The sequence below is a fragment of the Harpia harpyja genome, chromosome 23 (genome assembly GCF_026419915.1).
Source record: "Harpia harpyja isolate bHarHar1 chromosome 23, bHarHar1 primary haplotype, whole genome shotgun sequence".
Classification (NCBI taxonomy): Eukaryota; Metazoa; Chordata; class Aves; order Accipitriformes; family Accipitridae; genus Harpia; species Harpia harpyja.
The window spans coordinates 10,312,134-10,333,642 of record NC_068962.1 but is presented as its reverse complement, the minus strand read 5'-3'; positions in this window follow the sequence as shown (position 1 = coordinate 10,333,642).

The window sequence follows — 21,509 nt, the reverse complement described above, 5'->3', positions numbered from 1 at the left end:
TTTTCAGCAACGCATAAAAATTTAGTAATTTGGTGCAGGCAAAAGTATACTCAAAATATTTATATGCAAATTCTATTCATGAGGGGTTTATTGTTTCTTAATACATAGTTATTTTAAAATTTTGATTTCTCTACACAAACAGACATCCTCCTAGGATCCTCCTTTTAAAATAGGGTCCTTTATGTAATTTTTATGTGGGGAAAAAAATGCATAAAAACAGAGGCATGATCCTCCCTCCTAAAGGGCATCCCCATCCTACAGACAGAGTTGGTAGTCATGCACACAGTTAAAATTAGTTGTCTTTTTTAACATTGCCTATGGCTTCAAGTCTTACACTTTCTACAGTCATTGTATCTAACAACAATCATACTAATAATCATAACAACTTTAACAATCCCATCAGCATATTGTCCCCCACAGGAGACCTATGTTAGGGTTAAAATAATGTTCTCAGTAAATTTTCTGGCGAGGATTATCCATGCTGAACAGGACATGCTGTCACAATAGCATGTTCCAAGGCCTCCCAGCAGAATTTTAGTAGCATTTTATTTGGGGGAAAAGAAAGTCTAGGAATCAAAGTAACACCTTTAAGCACCTAAAAAACCTCCCATAAAACTTACCAAATCAAGATCAATAATTAGAAAGAAAAAGTTTGAACTAAGGCTCCTGGAAACACTGTTTTTGTGTTTTATGGTAGCTGGTCATGGGATAAAATATGACAAATAGTCGGGCACCAGAGGATGAAACCCAGGATTCATTCATTCTAAGGGGTGGCCAAATCATGGAATCGCAAAATTGTACTTTCTCTTGAATTATGAGATTTTCCATTGCTTTGTTCCCCAGAGGCCCAGTATCAGGGATGTGGACATTTTCCATACAGCCAGGCTTATACTCAGTCAGGACGTTCTCCAGAAAGGTGAACAAAGCCATTTAAAAGAAAAAAAAAAAGGGTGAAATATAAGGTGTATGCTAAATGGGCCATGGGAACATAGGTCAAATGAGGAGGAGAAAAACAGATACTGAATAGCTACTTATTTAGCAAATGAGGCAAGCAGCCATCCAAATCAAAGTGATGTGGCCTAGTAAAGACTGAATTGTCCTGTGTGTGTGCAAAAGTAGAGTCAGTTAATGGTAGGAATTAATAACTTAGCATTTTTTTAGTATTTGCGTGTTTACCTTTTCCTTCGGAATATCCTTTCAAAATAGGGTCCTTTATGTAATATTTTTGTGGGGGAAAAAAATGCATAAAAATAGAGGTATGGGCCTCCCTCCTAAAAGGCACTCCTCAACTGGAAAGCTTTGACCTCCCCCAGTGTGTATATCTGGATTATCCCAGTTGCTAACTGGTGCCAGTCCGTCAGCCCTTTACCAAGCTTCTGCAGGCTGGTGGCCGAGGAGAGGCGAGCGGGGCGGCGGCGGGCACCCACTGCCTCCACGGCCGCCCCGTCCCCCTGCGAGGGCTCGGTGGGGGACCTGGGGACACCCTCCGCTCGAGGGGCAGCCAGATGTTGGGGGAGAGACCCGAATGCTGTCCCAGCTTTGACCGCAGCGGTGCGGCTGTGGTACGGGGGTGGGTTAGGTTCCCCTCCACCCTGCGGAGCATCTCCCACCTCCCCTGACCGTGCTGAACGACCCAAATGGGAGCTGGGGCACCCTAATGCTCCTGACGGTACCTACGCACCAGAGACCTAAATTTAGGACAAACTGAATTTCACCCCACTTGCCAGCTGCTGCAGGCATTTTTCAAAAGCTCAAATTAAGCACAGCTCCCCGAAAAAATGATTTCTGTCGGAGCAAATGGGGACCAAGCTGTTTTCTTTTGTTTTCCAGTTGCTCTTTTGCGCTGTGGCCTGTACTTAATCCTCTGTGACGTGGCCCAGTTTATTCACTGCTAACGAGAGGGATATATGGCTGCAGATATAACTATGATACCTGAATTTCCAGACTGGAGGCTTAAATGTACAAACTGTGCCTCCGTTCACTCTCGCTCCTCGCTCCCCTGCAGCATTTCATTTCTACGTTTGCACTTATTGGGAAGTGCAGTTATGAAAGTCTTCTCTTTTTAGTGCAGCCCTGCCAGAGTGTAAAATGGTGGCTGCATTGTCAATGTTTACGTCTATGCACATATGCACACAAACACATTTTTATTATATTCAGTATTAAGTGGCTGGAGATTAAAGGATAGGAGGTCTGTGACTGTTATTCCCATAACTATTATACAGATCAGCTGAAATAAATTCCTTCTGTGGACTGTGATTGAGCTAAAACTCTGATACGGCATTCCTCAGGAATGCATCCTCAGGAATTATTACTATCACTGCTTACTTTAAAGAATCTGAACATAAATATTCATCAAAATAAAATAAAATATGGTTTTTTTGGATTATGTGTTTTTTAGCAATGAAGGCACTTGGAGTTGTTTGTTTTGACATGTTTACTTCGCTCTGAGGCTAAATGTACAATATAATAGATTTATCTATTTTACATGTAAGCATTTATTTTGTAATGTTGAGAGAATGGGTTACAAGTGTGAAACATAAGACAGCAGAAATATGAATTAAATTATTTTTATATTAAATTTCATAGTAGTAAAGCCAACAAAATATAATGCTTTCTCATAAGGTTTTGGTCAACAATGCTGAGGAAGGCTGCACAATAAAATTTGTTGTTGTAATTATTACAGGGTCCAAGTCGCAACGTAGCGTCTCTCATGGTCCCATCTTGGGACTTATAATTCCCTCTGCACCATGTTAGCTACATTAAATCATGCGTTGGCAATGGCATGCGAGCCTTTGTGTTTCTATTACAGCAATGCTTATGAGCCTTTGACCAAGATAAGAAAGGGTAGTTACACTTCGGGACTGTTAAGATAGAAAAAGAAGGAATAATTCTTGCCCCAAAGATCTTCCAATCTTCTCTCCCAGTTCAGAAGGGAGTTAATTTATGCGACTCCCATTACAGCAAGTATTAACCACCTGAAATAAGGCACTAAAAAGGATAATTAGTACTAATGGAAGTCAATACTAATGCAATGAAAGGAAATGAGAACCATGCAGGATTGCAGGTTTCTTTAAGACAAAAAAAGTGTTTGTAAACGTTACGAGAAGGGTAGGTAGGAGTCATCCCTCAGGGTCCTGACAGTGGCTGCTCTCAGTGACTTGGATGTTTCTGAAACACATTAAATTTGCTTTGTTTTTAAATATGCAACTGTAAAATTGTAAATTTAGCCCTTTATTCTGTCCTGTGCTATATAATGCTTCTTTATTTTAGATCACTGCAACCATTTCAACCCTGACTGAATAACTGCAGATTTTTCTTCAAACTGTTATCTTCTCATTTTCCTGTTGATGACCATTATGCTGACTTGCAGTGAGCCTTTCATGGAGCCTGACAGCAGGAATGCAGTAACCTGAATTTTTGTACTGGAAAAGGTACGCCATCTCGTACGCCAGAAAAAGGCACAAGGCTATTCAAAAATTCTCCTTTTTAAATTTGGTCTCTTATCAAGAAGCCAGTGGCGAACACAGAATCAAGCCACTGCACATACTCAGTCACTCATTACTTTATTCTTCATCACCAAGTAAAGGGTCACTGACATTCCTTCTGTTCTTAGGGTTTTTCAATAGAGTTAAGGTTGGACAATATATAACAACTTGAATAAGAGCTGAGAAGAATTTAAATGTTTAAATAATTAAGGAATGATCAAGTCAATATTTAGAAAGATCAAACAAAATCAGCAATGATATTCTTCAGCATGGCTCAGAAGCCTTTCAGATGGGGAATCAGTTTACGTGTTAATTTCTGAAATAAACTCAGCAATAAACTGTCTTTTTCAATGAGGTTTGCTCTAACACCTAGGATTTCACCCCTTGGCTTCACTGCTTGGCTACCCAAGTCCTCGTACCAGCACAAAGGCGGCGAGAGCACAGTGGCAGAAACACGCTCTCAGGAGGGCAGAAATACTTCTTGCAAGTTAAGGCTGCCTCCAGTGCACATGGAAACGCAGCTCAGAGAAGGGCTTTGCTCATCGGCCCTATGTCTGTATTTGCTTAAACGCTGCGGAGGGCTCAGGGACAGCGGGGAGCGGTGGCATCCCCCAGACGTGTCTCTGGGTGACGAGAGCCTGTGTCGGTCCTGCCGGCGCCATGCACGTCGGCACCTTAAGCCTCTGCCAAGGCGTTTACTCCCCAGAAATCTTTCATGTAAATCTGCTGGGTTTAGGTGTTGGGTTTGCAGATTGGTTTGGTTGGGGGTTGGGTTTTTTGCTTTGTTTTTACCAGCTAGTTCTGATTTTATGAAATGTTACCTTTTTGCATTTGATAACAGGTGTTGAACAAGATCTTTTCTGGAAAATACATATATGGACAGGAGTTTAAAAGATGTAAAATTACATGTCTGTTTGTTACTGAAAATAAAGTTATTTAAAGGATTTACAGAGCCTATTACCTATAGTATTCTACTGCTTTTTCAGACCTTGGAAAGCTTTGGTGACAATTGAATTTAAGTTGTTTCACTGCCACGGGGAGGCAAGAATTGTTAGGTGATCTCCGTGAAGATCGTACTTCAGGAAGGAGCAAAAATATTTTGGAGTGATAATAAAATGGTATTCCTTTTCAGGGACAGGTATCCACTGTTACAATTACTTTAAGCAAAAAAAATATTCTCAGTGGTATGGAAGCTGACTACCAATATTTCAAACTAAAATTTGTTTTAAAAATATGATTGATGTTTTAAGCCAACAATACCTTAGGTTCTAAAATGATGCTGCATTCCTTTCTTAATTAAGCAGGTTTACTGGGGTTGGTAAAAGAAGCTGAGCTAACATTCAGGTTAGCACTTCATGATTGATGGTGCTTCCATGACTTTCTGAAGCTTTGCAATATACTTGACACAGTAATCATATAGGTAGCTGGGACATTGTAAATTATGTGCTTAGTAATTTCTGGGACAACATAAGTAAGAATTGTGTTCGTGAATACTTTAGAAATCTTCATGGAATAAAAATTGTTTTCCTATTGGGTAGCAGTTCTACAAGAATATAAAATATATATTGCAGTAGTACATCTAGTGTAATTCTAGCATAAAGTATTTAATAACTTAAAATTTTATTTTTGTTAAAATGGATAGTTAGAGATAAAGCTGCACCCCGTCAGCAGTGGCTCTTGGGAGAGGAGGAGGTTCGGATCCTTGCTCTGACTGAAACAGAGAGTCCTGGCAATGCCAGTGGCCTGACGACTGCTCTGGGCACATCTCCACCACAAACCAGAGCAAAATAACAACACACTGACCGAGCTGGCCCATCCATGTGGCGTAAGGCAGCACCCGGCAAAGGTCCTAACTCCAGAGTGCGAACCACCAGCCCGCCGCCTCGGTCAGCTGAAGCAGCGCTGAGACACGCGGGTTGAAATCCTCAGGCAGTGCTGCAGCCTGCAGGCATACATTCTTGCCCCCACTTGGTTTTATCGAAGATTTTTTTTCCTAATAAGTGGATCATCAAAATAATGTAATGAATCGATGTTTAAATTGTTTCAGAAGAGTCCCAGGTAGCTGTACTCAATAGCACTGATTACAGAGGTAAAACCAAGTAAAGCTAAGACTAATGTCAGCTTCAGCCCTGTATTTCCTTTGAATTTATCTGCACCGTCCTCTCAAATAGTAATGCAAATAAAAGTGATTAATGCAGGAAAGGTGCTCAAGCTGCTGAGTTCGGATTTTACCTCATTCATGTTTTCGGAGGTCCTACTAATAGGAAAACCTTATCAGTGAGTTACTTATTTTGGTTGTTTTGTTAATCAATCTTTAGAGAAAAGGACTGAAATTGGAAAGAACGAAGATCGTGCCTATGCTTTTGAGAAGACACACACAGAGTTTATCTCCTGGAGAGAGATGTTTTAAAGGAAAGGGGATCCCAAAGGAGTTCCATGATCTATTGACTCAGTAGAGAAAGACAGTGAGGAAATAAAACCACCCTTCCTATAGGAACAGGCTGCTCAGGCGATACTGGACTCATCTTTGTGCTAGAAGAAGGTATGTCACAGAGCACAAACTTTGCCTTGAAGTAACCCTACAGACAGTTTACCAGACAGCTCATTAAAATAAGGTATGTCTGAGTGTTATTGCGAATGCCTCTTGCAGAGCTATTAAGTACAGAGAGTTTTATCATGTTTCTGCACTAAGGCTACAGCTGAAGCACAAGGGCAAAATGGCTGAATTCTTTCTGTGCTCCATACTAGGCATCCCTGGCATCTTTCTTTTAATACATTAAAAAGTTTCATGATAACTTTATTAATTGAATGCTGTCCCTGGCTGGTTTTGCCCTCCAAGTAGGGTGCCTCCCCGGCAACTCAGTGTAAGGAAAGTCTTTGCAGTCTCGAGGTTTTGTGGCCTTGGTTTGGACCTTTTTTATGGCCATTTTCTACTCCACCACAGGTGCAATCTCTACAGTCAGCATAGTTAGAGAGGGGAAGATCACAGCCCCATCCCCTGCCCCTGCTTTCCTACTCCCCCCCAATGTCACAGTAGGCAGTGGTACTGATATCGTGCTGATCCATCCCTTCCCTGCATCTCCAGGAGACGATGATGAAACCTTCCAGTGCTCTTAAATTCTGCTTGGGAAAATGATGTAGCTTGTCCCAGACTGCAAATGCAAAGGGGTAATATAACATAAATTTGCCGCATACTTTTAAGATATACCGTGTATATCTTAAGCCCTTGGTCTTAGCCCTCATCTCTAAGACAAATTCCATCTTTTCTGCGTTGCTCACTCAGCTTTTCTTCAGTTCAGTGATTTGCACATCGGTTCACATGAAGAAATGAACATTTTTACTGCTTGGTTTGAATTTAACCAATGAACTGAGTAGTGAAGAGAAATTGCCTATATGCCCTCTGAAAGCCAGTATGCATACGCAGTAGACAACTGCCTGTCCAAACTAGACTTCTACTTACATGATCTTTTTAAACCAAACATTATCTAAAAGTGTTCATTCATTTTTCAGGTTATAGTTTAGTGATCCATCAGTTATATTTATTATTTGGATCACTTTTATTTTAAATAGCTGGGTACTATTCTATACCAGTCTGTAGGAATAAATAGCAAATTGTTTTGCTAGACAAAATGCATATTGTATTTTAAAAAGACAGTCTCTTGTCATATAAATTACAGTTGTAAATACTGTATTTTTCAAATAAATTAAAAGAATACACATTGAACTTGTGTTCCTGTTATGATCTGAGGCATAAGATGGATTTATGTCTATTCATCCTACTTCAAAATACATAAAGGTTTTTCCACAATTTTTCAGTTTGTGCGTGAACATGCACTAGTAGCTTAGGTACAGTGGCACTCAACAAAGGCAACTAAACAGAAGAACAGTGAAGAACATTTCAGAAGCAAACCAAATATAATGCCCATTAAAATAGTTAGGCTCTGTATTGAAGTTCTGCAGGCATCTTAATGCATTTCTCTGTCTGTTAGAAAGCTGGTGTGAAAGAAGGCTGTGGCCAGCTTGCTTCTCCGCTCATTGCAGAGGAAATGTGCAAGAAAACTACCCCTATGACTTGAAAAGTGGTAACTGAAGATAATCTAGCTTGCATCTTTGCATGTAAAAACACTGATTTACCAGTAAATTATAATAAAGGGAGATCAGTTCTTTGGCTAGAAAAAAACAAGATCGGTGGGGAGAGCACCAAAAGCTGTGGAGGAGTTAAGACTGATTTTTTACTCAGTACGTAAACTATGAAAAGTAAAAAAATGTCATTTATGTAAGATCAATTTATATAAGCACAGTGAGTTAACAATACTTGCATAAATGACCACAGATAGGATAGTTTTCTTAGATCTTAGTTTCCCCTTAGAATTTATACTGAAATTAAATCTTTAGGATAAAACTTGTTTTGAGCATGGGAATTAGAAAAACCCCCACAAAACAAACAAACAAACTCCTCAACGCCCCCCAAACCATAACTTTCCTAAAACTCTACAATGGTTACTATCAGTAATTCTTTTAATAAAGATTTTACAATCCTCATTTCCTTACATCCACCAATATAATCGATCCCACACACTAGAAAGGAGAAAGGCAATGCAAAACCAACAAACCATAATGAAAACAAATCACAGAGACCTAGAAGTCAAATCTAAGAATATGAATTATCATTTCACTTTGCCATGGCACTCAGAGTTATTACAATTACTATGCTTAAATGGAATAATAAATATATTAATGAGAGTAGGATGATATTAAATAGACTCTGCATACTTTGTTGGCAACAGATTCAAAGCTAAATGTCAAGTGATTGTTTCTTTCTAATCAAAACATTTTATGTATCAAGTAATAACATAAAAGCATAGCTTAAATACTAAAAGTTGCAATATTTATGCAAAAGCCAATTTAAAAAGCAAAATATCTGAATAACTTTGAAAGCAGTACTCATCTATGAACTTGGCTTTAACATTAATCACAAATTTCTTTCCTGATTATTTAAACATATTGTTTATTTTCTTTTGGTAGCTACTAAATTCAATTTTCAGATTATTTTGTTTGATGCCTGGGGTTTGTAATATTGTTTCTTCCAATAATCTGAACTGATTTAGCATAGCATTATGGTGTGTCTTTCATTATAGAATTATTATTTAAAGAAAGATTCTTGAAATAATTTGAAAATGTATTTAAAATATTGATGATGTAGACACAATTCTTTTCAGGCTTTCTATATAATCATGCCCTTGTTTGAGTTTGCTGCAAGCTCCCTAATATTGCATCTGCCACGTATGTTGAGAAGAAAACACTCAGGTTTGAAACTGTCTGCCTATCTAAGAGGATGAAGTAATTAAAAAAACCACAATATACCTGCTACACTATAAAAGGCAAGGAAACTTTGTTTACATTTCTGAGAGTACATCACTTACCCATTTTTTGAAATTTCAGCATTCTGCCCTGCACCAGGAGGTATTTCAAAAGAAGCAGCACTTCTAAAAGAATTTTGTCTGTGTATTTTTATTATTCAGTGTAAACAATAAGAAAATGGATAACACTAGTCTTGCTCAAATATTAAGAGCAATTCATAAATATGGAGTCAAATTCCTGTAGAGGAATTTGCATAAATAAGCAGAAAGTATATTTTACACATGTAAGATCAATTCAAGAGCAAGATAGCCCTTTTTTTTTATTTTTGAAGGCCTGCCTTTCATCAGAAAATCCAAGCTTCCTCAGCAGGATGAGAAATTTCCCAGCCTGTTTTGCTATTGCTGGATGAGATGTATGCCCAAGACTGCTCTATGTGTGTGATACTCAGCCACATTGGAGGCAAAGGGAGTTCTGCCATTGATTTGTCACTAAAACCCAAGATGCGACTGCCTTTGCAGTCTGTCACATTATATGAGTTAATGTAGCACAGGAGGTTGACAGCAATTTCAGCCACAAAGATCCTGCAGATTCACAGGGTGGCGACCAGACCACTGATTGCAAGGATGCTAGAATTTCCGACCAAATATTTCTTCTGGAAAAGCCATGGTTTTCTATATCAGGGGATTAATAGTTATAAGTGGTAAGTGGAAAACTAATTTCAGTGTTCAGAAGAAAGTGAAATTACAGAAAGGGAAGGTTAAAAAAGCCTCTACCTTGCCATTAGAGCAGGAAATGCATTCCAAATAGTTTCAAGATTAATTTAAATTGCGCTTTGGGGAAAGGACACTTTTTAAAAAAATACAAAACTCTTGTTACACTTTGCCAACATTAAGAAGGAAATAGGCTTAACAAAATTACAAAAATAATGAAGCAAAACAAAATAATGAAACAACAAATAATGAAAATGTTGATTGTCTTTTGTGTCTGAAAGTTATTGGTAGGAGCAGGGGAATGCTTGATAATCAGCCTGCCAGTTACCCTCTGCTCAAGCACAGCACTTGGCAGGCGGTGTCATTTCCCACCACGTCTAGACGACGCCTCTCTGGTCCCATCCTGGAGCCCCTAGTGCAAGAAAGCAGAGGAAAAACTGTCCATTAAACACACTAAGCACAGACAGGGTTTAGCAAGGACTAATCTAATTTGTGGTAGGAAATTCAAACTCTCCATTGCTTTTGTGTCTTCATTTAACCTTTGTTGATGCTTTGTCTATCCTAGGTCATATGGAAAAAACCCCAAACAAATCCCACACCTGCATCTAGCAGTCAGGAATATTGAAATATAATCTAGGAAAAAAAAAAAAAAAAAAAAAGAAAGAAAAATGGGGAGTTTAACTCTTCCTTTGGTTAAACTGAATTAAACTTCTCAATAATAATATATTAATGATGCCTGGTTTTAACATTGACATAAACAGCTTATAAGACATTGTCTATTATTTCTAGTTTCTGTAGGGAATATATATTCCCCTCAGTAGTAGAAAGGATTAAAAACTGCAAGTAATCTTTTCAACAGCATCTCCACATTCCTCTTCCTTCCAACATTACAGTTAAGATTAGTATAAAATATTTAGAGAAAACAGATTCAGGAGAATCATATCAGAGACACTCCTTTGTCCTCCCTAGAAGTCACTATTGTCAATGGGGATATTTTAATGGGAAATTTCTGATGAAAGTTTGCTATGGGGAGAATGTGATGCAATGGTTACTTCCTTCAAAGGCTCTCAAACCCTGTAGTTTCCATGTCATAACATCGGAAGTAGAAGGGCTTTCTCATATTTGTTTCATAATTAATTTTTTTATGGAACAGCAAGTCTTTGACATTTTAAAATAATTATTCTAAATTTTTTTCTTTGAATAATTGCAAACACACCGTTATGTTCAACCATTTCTGACTTGAAACACTTTGCTCCTACTTGTTGAATCAAACTGAAATCTACCTTAATTCTGATGTTCGAGCTCTACTTTTCCAAGGGGCTGCCGTACTGAGACTTGTAGCCTGGGTGCTCCTGCTCAGCAGGACTGCCCTTGCGTGCCACAGCAATCTGCATAATACAGTGTACGACAAAATCTGGGCAGAGGACTCCATTCCTTAAAAAGAAGCACAGAAACCAGGACTTCCAAGAGTGACATTGGTAACACATGCAAAGATTAATCTCTATCCAATTTAAGTGGATATATATCAAAACAAGAAATGTTTATTCCTCTCAGAAAAGTAGAGCGAAAATATACAAAATGTCTCTCCCAAATAAAAAGGTGTGAGATATAAGACAGTAGCAAGAAAAAAAGCCCTTTGGTCAATGGACAAAATAAATCATAATGGATGTTAGCTATTATTCCTGAATCACAATAAATTGTTGTTTAGGATTCTGTTTTTCCTGTCATATTTTTATTTCCTCACATTTTATATCAGTATTCTGCATGAAAGCGACCCCTGCTTAGCTCTGGGAAAGCTGTTACATAGCATTAAAGGTTTAGTATGTCCTTTGTCACAGCCCCTAGCAAAATGTGCTGTGAGAGCTGTACCATCTTAGAAGTAGTTTCGCATTCATAAAGTTCAATGCCACTTTGTTTCCTTATCGCATCAGACTCATGACTTCTACTGTCATTAATTAGATGCGTTCCTCAGGTCACCTCTGCCATCCAGCACTCTGGGGACACAGAAGGTTGGCACCATCCATTCCTCACCCTCCTGTTCCTACATATTTTGCTTAAAAATCAGTGGCTGCACAACATGGTCACCTACCACGGCACAGTAAGATATTTGCAGGGGGCCATATGAGGTACCTTAGTTTTCTTTTTCTGCTTGTGTAGGCTTATCATCTGAACTACAATCTAGTCCCAAAAATTCTGGAATAATTTTAAAGTCCCATGTAGTATTCTTGACTCTCAGCTCTTCTAAAGCAGACCCTGCAACTCTTGGGGGATTTGCACGATGGTCAGATGTGCTCTGTCAAGAATCTGTAGTTTCAAGATAGATATTCAAGCCTGAGCTTCCTTGCACTTTAGTGAAAGAACAGAGAATTAAACTGGCAAGGTTTCCAGTTTCTGATGTACCCAGAGGGAATGATATTTGTCCATATAGTGGCAGTACCAATTCAAAAAAGAAAAAAAAAAAAGCTCAAGGAGTGAAGTGCTGCTCTTTTGGTCACTTGCAATGAAGCCATCCCCTAGATTTGCTGAATGGTTGCCTTCCCACGCCCAAGGAGCTAGCATTTCATAACTGTTTTAAGGCCTGATACAGTTATTTCAGGGTTGTTGATTAAAACTTATCAAAGTTGTTTCTGGAAAAAAAAAAAAAAGAAGATGCATTTTCAAGGTTGGAATGTATTTTGAACGTGTCAGCTTTGACATTCTATGGTTAAAACAGTGCAACAGGAGAAAATGAATTTCCAACCCTTAGAATGATGCTTGAGACACAGAGCAGAAACAAGCAAGTCTGCATAGAGGCTGATAAGCTTCCTAAATCCTTCAGGGTTTCTTGTACATCACTATCTTTTTAAAAGGTTCATTTAAGCAAGTAATTTAGGGTTGTGAGCTTTTTTTTCTCCTCTCTAGATATGTGGTCTGATGAGTTTAAACAGTAGCACAGCGCTTCATGTCTTTAGCCACACCAGATTAATCCCCTCAACTAATAAACACACACAATTCATGCAATATTGTCTATTTTTTAAAAAAAAAATATTCAGAAAAAGTGACAGGAATTCTGTTCTTGTTAACCTCTCCTCCTCCTCTCATTGACCCTTATGCTAGTTTTGTCTTTCTCCTAACTCTAAGTCATGTAGGTTGGGAGACATTTTCTCTGTTAATTTGCTCTGTATAGTACTTAGCACACAGGGGCTTTGTTGCTAAATCGGGAATTGACTCTGTGTACGACTGTACTTACACAGTCCTCGCTAAGAGTCACACGACACTGAGGGCAGAATCACAGGACAGGCTGGAGGCTCAACATGCTGCCCATCCAGCTGGCCCTTGGGACTATATGCAGACCACTCCAACTACTATTTTGGGAAGGGAAAGGTTGGGTACAGATAGTGCCTACAGTGTCCTCCAACACATATTTATCTGCCGTGTGACCACACCTGGACTCTGTGCAGCCTCTAGCTGCCAGATCCAGCTTGTCACTAATGATGTTGGGCAGACGAGAGACGTCGGTGTTTTCCCTGCAGGAGCCCTGTGCCATGAGGACATCTGCGGGAAGAGCAACCAACATCTAAGTGACATGAATGCAGGCTGAATTCAGGAGGTTTTTAAAAACTGTGGAGATGCCTGAGTTTTGCTTTCAATAGTTGCCAAGAATAGTTGCTCCTAAGGGTGCATTGTCATGTGCAGTGTCAACATTGCTACTGGTCACAAATCAGATTCCTCTCTTGGATGCTGGACAATCACCACTGCCTAGGCCAATTCAAAAGAAGCTGTGGAAAAGGCTCAAACCTGCACTGATACATTCCCACAGGAGTAGATGATGACACTTATGATCAGCAAGGATATAAGTGAATGAGGTTGAGTGAGTGCACCTAATATTAGGTGTCTGGGGCACAAGATACCAGAGAAATATTGTTTTATTACATTACGTACAGTGAGATAGGAGGATAGAATCCTCAGGGACTGTAAGCGCGGGTGCTTCCTACTTCTCTGTACTCACATTGCTGAAGTGGTCTCCTCCTGGCATCTCAGTCCCCACTTCCCTCCTTCCTGAAGACCTCTTACTATGCAGTCAGAAGAGCTGTCAAAGATTTTGGTCATATGATAGAGGTAAATGGCATCATATGGCACGGCACGGAAGTTCTGGATGTAACCATCCAACATCTCTAGAAAAGGTTCCCTCTTTAATCATAGCAAAAGGTGGAAGTGAGGCAGACAAGGCTATTTATGCATTTTCTTATGAGCTGCAGGAAACTCTAAACTCTCACACTTATAACAAAGCACATTACTTACAGACGGTGTCTAAACTAACGGTCACCTAGAAAAACCATCGTGGTAAGTAGAAATTACCACTGCAAGTGCTTATTGGTATCTTCCGGAAGTCACATCACATAAAACTGAATTTGAATTTTACTCCAAGATCAGTACCAGTTTATTATAATACGTGGTGGTTTATTAGCAACTAATTGATCTTCTTGCTACTTTGTCTGCTCTGAATTGGGTTTTACTTAGCTGAGACTAGGACTCATTAACTGCCTTATTGTGTGAGCACAATGTAGTTTTGTAATACTTTTCCAACTATCCTACCAGCTGTTTTTTCTATACCTGGTCTGTACAGAAAGGACAATACATGGTAATGAAATACTGCCTTGGTATTTTGTACGGTGAGCTAATACTTAAACTTATATTAATCATTTTGTCATATATGAAAAAGTAACACCAAGACACACCTTTGTTCCTCAAACATTTGAAAATTTTCTTGCAGCTCATCTCATGGAAGATCTGTCACCTGTCAAACAAAAAGAGCCATTCTTCATTTAGTAGTGAGGCAGCATTAAGTTTATATGCAGAATAAGGCCATGGGGTGAGTATTACTAGCCTAGGCTGTGTACAACTACAATCCAAACCTCGGGCAAAATTACTTGTACAGGCTCAAGAAAAAGGTGCAAATATTTTCCATTCCAGCTGGCAAAACTATCAACCCATGACAATGAGCGTGAAATCTTAGAAACTGTCATCCTGAAAAGTCATTGCCTAATGCCATGTTCTCTTTTGATGCAGTAAAAATGCATCCTTTTGATCTGCTGTGTAAACATCATTATTGTAGACTGTTTATTTTGAGTAGTTTATTCTTTGTCAGAAAAGACATTTCAGGGGAAGCTCATGATCCTTTAGAGGATGTCAAAACTCTAAGCAGATCTAGGTTGCTAAAATCATATCACCTTTGAATGCCTACATCAGAAAAGCCCCCATGTGCTGTGTCCAGTCCGGTTCATTGTACCACATTTTTTTAATGTAGCTTTGTGCTGGGCCAAGAAGTGGGAAAGAACAGCAGTCCTGGGGAGGACCTGAGCCACAAGAGCTGCTGTCTTCTGCTGTCACCGGTGTGCTTCCAGGACTGTAGCCGCATAAAATTCTGCTTTCCCATCACCACACTGAGCAGCCCCTAGAAGAGGCCACATTTCACCTTCATTAACTACATACACAAAGATCCACAAGCGTTCTGGAAGCAGAGTCCCTATACTCAGGAAAATTATTATCAGTTCTGAAGTGCAAAGTATTTTGCCTTTGGGTAAAGGGTAAATGGCCGTGCATGAACATGAGAGTTTTTGATGCTATCAGTCACAAGACGCTACTGACTTGAAAAAAGCAAGCTAGCAGGAAAAGACAGGAGACATATGGAGCTTAGCCTCTCTGTGTCATGCATAAATCCTGGGGATTAGTGAGAGAGAGCTAGTCCTTCTTCCTAAAAACATTGGGGTATATAGCAAAACATTGAATACATACTACTATTCTGTGTCTCAAAGGGGAGTGTTAAGATTTAGGTAAATAATATTCATATGTATGAAGACAATAAATGTATGTTATATTTTATACATAAAGTTTCTATTACCATTTTGTTAGAAATCTGAGGAAATATTTTTCAATACTGTCCCTTTTTCCTTTACAAGATGAGCCCTTGCAAGCCACCACTGCTAAGTGGAATTACTTGCAGGGACATGTAGCTTGTTTTAAAAATACAGTACAACATTTAGATTCAGATTTTCCATGAGAAGGGCAAATTGTCCTTCATGTAAAATGAGTGACAACTCTGTAAAATTGAACTATAAATTTACTCAGACTAATACAAAGATCTGTGAATATGATCAAACAGGAATTTGACCACTCCATAGAAAAATGTTTGTAATTGACAGAAGCTAAAAGCAATTAATGGGGGGGGGATCAATGTGACTTATCTAAAATCTATAGAAATATTTAAAATATTCTAAAAACTGACATGTGCAAAAGTGCTGAGAGCAACCAGGACAGATATTTATTGCCATATTATATGAAACACACAGACATTCAATTATTAGCTATAAAATCTTATCCTGCTAAGCCTGAGAATGATTCTATAGTACTGACAGTTTTTTAGTTCCTGACCACTATAGCTATGACTGAATGCAACAGGATTCAGCAGCACTTAGTTATTCTGAAAAATCTTTCAAATTTTGTTTATGGGAAAAAAAAGAGTATTTCATTCAACAGCAATAGATGAAAATTGCATTTGTGTTTTTATCAACAGTATTGGGTAGGATTTTCTTGACAAGTCATAAACTCACTTATACTGCATAATCTCATTAAGCAATTAGTCTTAAAATTCATTTCACTGTATCTTTAATTTTGTTTTCATGTGAAACTTAGACAAATTATTTCTGTATATAAAACCTATGTACAGGTTAAGGCACAGAATAGTAATGCCTTTGGAAGCCAGAAGACAATATATCAAAAATGAACAACACACGCAAGCTACCTGAGTCTTACATGATACTGTTATCTCAAGCAGCTATGTTTTTCCTAGATGACAGCTTCTTCAGAACTGTCTGATTGAGCTGTTGGCCCAGAGCTTGGGTAGATAAGCCCAGCTGTCATTCAGACAGCGTTTCATCGCCACTGAGACTCTACACAGCCTCCCAAACTTTCAGTTCCTTCTTTCTTGTGTTCCAAATGTGAGACCAGCAGGTGAAAGGGACTCCAGTTCCGTGGAGGTGGGAAGTCACCCAGAGTCACCGGCTCTCTGGGCATCCTCCTCTTGAGCCATCGTCACAAAGGCTCCTTGAATCAGCTTCATAGCTAACATACAAAGGAAAAAGATATATTTGCAAAAGTCACTGCGTTGTTGTCTCAAGAGAGTTAGTAATAGAGAGGCTACAGTTTTAGACAGATTTCCAACTGTTGACGTGCACTGATTGACATTTTTTGTACATCCTGTAAACGCTCACTCGTGGGACTTGTATGCATTCCCGTGAAAGATCAGTACAGGTGGCTGCATGTCTTTAATACTGTGCTCTTTTCAGGAATTTAAAACATGAACTTTCTGACTTGGTAGTGTCGGAGGGCACCAATGGGAAGGTGATGAGGCAGGGATGTTTCCTCAGTGTCTGCTCTCGTGATGCATAAGCCCATCGGCTCTTGGCAGGCACGTTCATGTGCTGCCGGCAGCGCACTCCCTGCCTTCGCTATGATCTTTGCTGGAGTCCCTGCAGACACCCATATGGCTCGGGCTGCTGCCGCCGTATGCTGCTGCTTTGTGTAGCTGTTGGATGATGGGATGAAGAAATGTTCAGCTGTATTTAGTAGTGTCACATCTTTACATGCCTTTGGTTTTGGGCCGCTACCTGCTTAGCCTGGTGTCCTCTTGGCTTCCTCCGTGTGTCGCGTGACAGTCCAACCCTGTCTTCCCTTTTTTTGGCTGATTTCTCAACAAATGTGTTCCAGCACGGGGCTTTGTAGAAAACTATTTTACTTAGAATGTTGAATTTAAGTACTTTCAGTTATTTTTGGGAATACAAAAATGTTGCTGAAGGAAATGGAAAATAGTATCTAACAGAAAATTTCATCACAGCAGAAAGAATGAAAAATAGTGGCTATTCCTGACAAGTGCATGTATGGTTAATTATTCATCGAAGCAATGCATCTGTGGTAAGCAGGTGAACAAACTGAGCTTACCTAGCATCATAATTTTAGAAACACCGAATACTACTTCAGAAGCACATAAATAACACTTCATGCTACCCAGAAAGTTTAATATCTTGCCATTTTTTGATTAATATAAAACTGCTGCATTTATTAATCATGAGGTTTGAGCAAGTTCCACATCAAATTCAAGTGGCTGAAAGCCAAGATGCATCATAAGGCAAATTAGTGTGAGGAAATTTTGGATATTATATAGTGATAGTTAGAAGGAAAAAACCCCATGGTCTTTTAACAGCAATAGGTTTCCCAGATAGTCCAGAATGACCCTATGGTACATTTAAAACTAGTAAATGATCTGCCATATGGTTTTAGGTTAAATAACAAATCTGTGGAAGCAGTCTGTCATACCATCACCCTGCAACACACTTCCCCAGATGCCATCATGGACCCTGGAAAATTTTCCCCAAAGAGATTTTTCCTAAAGAGGATGACAAAATTTTCATGAAAATTTTTCTTTCTGACTAATTCTTTCTAGCAAAAAAAGCTTCATCAGAAAATTCCTGTTTATTTCTGTTATATTGTTATTATATAACAATTCAGAACTCAAAGGCAAAAGGAATATGGAGAATAGTATCATAAGAGAAATATGACTTCTTCTGTGTATTTTTCTTGGGAAACCTATTTTCATCTGAGAGAAAACAGAATTATTCTGGCATGGTGAAGTTTTAAAGTCCTGATCAATATAATCATGTATTAATATATATGCAAGTGTATACATAAAATTAAAAACTTTTAAATTTATTTTCTTTAAGGTTTGCTGCAAACTGTCATTCTTTGTGTCTGAGAATGTCCATTGCATAAAGACTTCAAAACACTATATTGGCAGCAACTTTTTTTAATTATTATTTTATTTATTTAGGGATTATATAGGTATGTATGTGCCCCTGAGATTGAAGGTAATAGCTGGAGTTCATGAGCAATTTTAAAGACAAAATATTTAGAAAAAGTGCAAGAACATGGCAACTCCTTTCTCGTTTTGCATTTATATACAAACAGGCATTCTACACTATAAAATAAACTACATATTAATCAACTATTATCAGAATATCTTGGCTGTGGGATTTTATTCTGTGTCCTATTATGAAGATTAAATTCCAGTAGCATAAAATGTAGACATTCTGTTTTTTCTCTCAAGCCCAACTCATCAAACATTTCTAGATATAGTATTGTCTTAAGCTACTGAGAGAGAAGGTAATTTGTCCCTGTGGTGAAATGATAGTATTTAGGTCTATGTCAACCTCTAGGCTGAAAAGGAATAAAAGTAACAGCTAAGAATGGCAGGGAATAAGAGAAACAACCAAGAAACAAGTGATTATACCTAAGAAATTATTTAGCAGGGATGGGAGAAAGCAGTAACAAAATACCACTTTCCAGGTAGCTTAAAATCACCAGAGGAATGTAGGCAGGAAAAAAAAAAAAAAAAAACAACAGCAAAAGCTGTTTTTACAGTTCTGTGCTTCAAAATAAACAACTCATTTTATGATAAGTTTCTTTAATATTTCTGTTTGCTTCACAACATGCAGCTGTTTAATGAGTGATAACTTCCATAATGTTCCTTACTGCAATATAGTCATCAGCCTGAAACAAAATGCTATGGAGAAGAAAAATAAAGTCACAGAAAGATGAAAAACATACATGTTTTGTGAAGGGAGAATATTAAAAAAAAAAAAATCAACAAGGATATCTGCATATAGAAGATAGCAGTATATGTCATGCTGTCCTTTTTCTTTTTTTTTTTTTTTTAATTACCTCATCTGAATTAGGATTAAACCAAAGGCTAAAAAGCAAATAGACAAACAGGCTTCCAGAAATTTATGTGTGCTTAAAATGATCTTAGAAACTGTATGAACTGCTGTGATTGTTAATTTCTTGAAGTCCATTTTCCTGAAATCTTTGCAAAAAATGCAAAGTCAGGTCCTCACATATGTAGTCTGACATATTTCCATTGACTTTTTGTCTTTGTTCTGTGAACAAACTGAGCAATGACCTGCGATGAATCCTCAGGAGATGAGTCGTTGAGTGTGCTTCCATAGTAAATTGCATGATTATTTCATTTCTTCCCACCAAACCCATACATACTTATGTGTATTGTAGTGTTATGAAAGTGCACATGGCTGTTGCAGCTACTTGGAAGGAATTCACATATCTAAGCAAAGTGCACCTTCCCTTTGTGTGAATTTTCTCTTTTTGCTTGTAGCAGACAAAAGCATATCTTCAATAAATGTGAATGTGAGTGAATAATTGAATTTTCTTCCTTTATTCTGCTCATTCTTCCAGAAATTTTTTCTTTGAGATAAAAAGCTACATTCAAACTCATATTTTGCTAAAATAAAAGACAACTTGGGCAATAGTGGCAAATGTGCATGAGTGGGCACATTGTAAGGCACAGATAATAAGTATCAAAAAGCAGATACGGTGGGTATTGTTGTTTCTTTTTTCTTTTCCAAAGATAGCATATATTAAACTTACATCTTCATCTTAAATGTTCTGTTCTTCTGGGGAATGGCTTTTTAAAAAAATTTGTTTATATGACTACATGGTTATTTTTTACCGTAATTAACCAATCCATCAATTAGATTTCAAGCTTCTCTCATAAACTTTTTACCAATATTTAATTATTTGAACAATGCAAATTTTCTTTCAAAAGAAAACATACGAGCAGATGGGGGGAAGTGGTTAAGAATTATTATTGATAAGAGTCCAGGCTTTTGACTTTTCTGCATTATTTACCTGTGATGTTTCATCTCTAATAACAAAGATGCAACATTACTATGGAGACCAAATATCTTTGCAATTAATCTGCTTTCCTCACAAATTTAGACTTCATCCATTTTACCCACTGAAGAGTGAAACTGAGAAGTGAAGATAGTGCAGTCTGGATCAAAGAAATAATGGGGGAAAAAATTATTCTGTCTTTCCTGAGGTATCCCTTGAAGTGTGCATGCTCATTGTAAAGCAAGATATATCAGGAGAAAAAGGGAAAGTAAAAAACTAGCCTCAGGCAGCCTTATGATTTATATAGGTTTTATATATGGCGATATTTTGTTCTGCTCAAGGAAAGATAAAAAGAGTACAAAGCACTTGGCATTCAGTTGGTTGTTCTTTCTGTGATTGTTCCCCACCACCATTCCCCACTCAAGGGAAAGGAGCAAAGGTTGGACTTTTGGAGAGATAACTTAGGATAAGAGACACTGAAAGGTAATCTGAAGAGAAATTTGAACAGAATTATTCTAAAGAGTGCTCAATATTTCTTTTTCTATAAGCAATTCTGGCATAAAGACGAGGAAGAAATCTTTCTCATTGTACCCAGATATGTCACAGCCTCTTTGATCATTGTTATGCCAGTGCTCAAAAATAGTAAGAAAAATTTAAAACCGACAGCTACATAGTTTAACATACAGTCTTTACATGACTGGTGGGATTTAAATGTATGAAACTGGACCTTTTTCATTGAGGATGAATGATTTGATGAGAAAAGCAGGAGTACTTCTAAAACATAGAAACCAGGTTGCTGTCATAGTCTCCCAATCCTTGTATTTAAGATGTTAAGAAAAATACCAGCTTAGTAAAGCTTATTATAAAATACAGGCAGCAGGGAGGGACAACACAAGTGATGGGGTCTCATGCTCTATACTTCAGTGGGTTCACAGTTTTGCCTGTAGCTGCCCTTGTTTCATTAGTACAGCAGATAAAAGAGCTGGAAAGAGATCGCTTTCCTTATCTAAAGACAAGGATATCTAAAGATCTTAGCTTGCTTGAGCGTACCTCTAAGGTTTTTTCAAGCTAAAATTATCAAGTTGAAAATATCAAACTCAAATTTAACTTCTTTTCCTGCTATTTATTTTACAACTATCTAATGAGACATTTTGGCCCAGCAGCTTTCACCTAGCTCCTTCAAAAGGGGCTGTCTTGGCAAACCTGTGTAAAAGAACAGCGCGAGATGGTACGC